The following is a 2,678-nucleotide window of genomic DNA, read 5'->3' as shown; positions in this document are numbered from 1 at the left end:
AACCATTGCCTGTTAAAGCTAAACTGAGGCCCAGGCTCTCTCTACATTTCCCAGCAAACAGTGAAGAGAGTGTGTTCTCATTCCTAGATATTCCTCATAAAGTGGAAGAGATAATGAATAATAATTAACTGAGAAAGCAAATGTTTTCTCTCTCCCTTCCTTCCTTCCTTCCTTCCTCCCTTCCTTCCTTCCTTTCTTTTTTGATTTTTTGAGACGGGGTTTTCTTTGTGTAGCCTTGGCTGACCTCGAACTCCTCCTGTTTTTGCCCCCCCACCCAGTGCTAGGATTAAAGGCGTGTGCTGCTACCACCGCCTGGCCTACAAATGTTTTCTTTACTACAAATAGAGCATCAAAAATGCTGCCTATAATTTGTTTGCTGCTTAGAAAATGTTACATTGAGATGGATTAAATTTGTATCATTTCACGTGTTCAGGCAAGAAGAAAGTGCTCAGCCTAGCAGATCACCACAGGTCGTCACCAACACCGCAGGAATCCTAGAGGGTCTTCTCCATATTTTTATAGGTTTCTGCTTGATCTCCCAAGTTGCTATCTCACTTACATATTCAATAGCCGCAAACTGAACCTTTTATGTCTGAAGAACAGGAGTTTAATAAAAATGCGCTCTCAATGTACCTAATACATAAGAATAGAGAAGAAATTTAATGTTAAAAGGTAAATTGTTATATTAACTGAGTAATTTCTCCTAAGAGGAGATGTGTTAACACAGGTCCACCCACATTAATCATTAACCAATGAAATGCCCCACAGTCCTGCTTATAGGCCAATCAAGACAACAAAAAGCAACCAGGAGCCCTCCCAACCCACCCTCTTGTAGTTGGCTCTCAGAGATGTGGCTTGTGATATTTCTTAATTCTTTTATAAACATGGAAAGGTGGGGCCAGTCCAGGCACAAAGAGGCTTCATTGCACCTGGAGTTAGTCAACTATCTTTCTTCACCATTTTTGAAATGGCTCATTGCAATTATTGATGAAAGCAACTTTGATGTTGCATTATACTATTTCCAAACAAGAGACCCTGAATCTGTCACCTCAAACCCCAGCTGGGGCTTTGAGCACAAACCCACACTCCACTTTTGAGTTCAGCCAGCAGAAACTGTGATCTGACCTCATGTCTGTGCCCCTCAAGACTCTCACGCAGACGTGGGAGGAGACCTCTTAGGGCTGCGGGTCCCTGCAGGCTAACCTTTGGCAATGCTGGCTCATTGGATGTCTTCTGCTCTGAAAAACATGTCCTTTTTGTCCAACAATCTAAGCATTGCCCGTGATAGCCTCTGTAGAAAAGCAGGTCACAGTCACAAGAGAGGTGTTCTGGTGACCTGGGGCTTCCCTCAGGGTAATGCCTCATTTCTTCACGTGTGAACTTTTGTGCTAAGTTCATATCTGTTCATAACAGATCACAGATAAGGTTAGCATGTTCTCTCTGAAGGCTCAGACTGCCCTGCGGTACATATGGGCATCACACTTGAGGTGATACCCCACAAATGATACATTTATTGCTTCCGGTGGGTGCGTGACATGCAGCTGTGCCTGAAGACCCTCGATCCTGAGTCCCTGTGCATCATGGGAACATATTTATAAGATGTGTTCTCAGAAACAGTATTCTAGCTTTTGAATTTAAAGATAACATCTTCATGGGGGCTAAGGGTGCACACTGCCCTTGAGAGGACTAGACTTCAGTTGCCAGCACGGTGTTGCAAGGTTCACAACTGCCTGAAACTCCAGCTCCAGCTCAGGGGTTTCTGCACCTCTGGCCTCCATGGGTACCTGCATTCATGTGCACATACTCCACTACCCCTCGACACATCCATACATGTAATTAAAAATAAATATATCTTTAAAAGTGCTTCTCATTAATACTGCACTTAAAACATTAATTAAAATGAAGTTCAAGTTCTCATCCCATACCCACACCACACCAACACACAGACATACAGACACACACACACACACACACGCATGCATGCACTCACGTATGCACACATGCAGATACACACACATAAATGCACTCACTCATACACACACAGATACACACACATGCACACACACGCATGCATGCACGCACTCACGTACGCACACACGCAGATACACACACACACACACACACACACACACACACACCACACACACAAAGGAAGGGAGGGGCAGGGAAAAGAAGGAAAGGAATCAAACGCCAGGGCTTCTTCCTCACTAGCAGAGGAGGAGGCACAGGCCAGCACTGGGTAGCATTCCCTTCTGAGGTCCCAGGCTGCTTTGGGGACTGTGTTGTAGGTTTCAGTCAGGCAGTGTGAACCCTGCAGGAATCCTGTGTGCAAGTCTAGACTGACTCCTCTGTCCCTGCAGCTGTCCCCAGACTGCTGCTGCCATCCAGGACTGATCAACGAAGACACTACTGCTTGTCCAGCCAAGGAGGAGGGGTTTGCTTGCCCCTTGTGGCTTAAGTGTCATAGATCAAGGCACTCCACAAATAAAGACCCCTGCCCCGCGTCCCACCTGTAGAGGGCAATGGGAACAGAGAAAGGATGGTAATCCAGGGCTGTGACCCTGTGGCAATGACCCTGCAGAAGCTGGGTGGGGACCACGTTCCCTGCTTCCTCCTTCCTGGCTCCAGGAGCCTGGCCTCTAAGAGCAAGCTTGCCTGGCTAAGGGGAATGGGGATGG

This window comes from Phodopus roborovskii, unplaced genomic scaffold (genome assembly GCF_943737965.1).
Source record: "Phodopus roborovskii unplaced genomic scaffold, PHOROB, whole genome shotgun sequence".
NCBI classification, from domain to species: Eukaryota; Metazoa; Chordata; class Mammalia; order Rodentia; family Cricetidae; genus Phodopus; species Phodopus roborovskii.
This window is presented reverse-complemented; position numbering follows the sequence as displayed.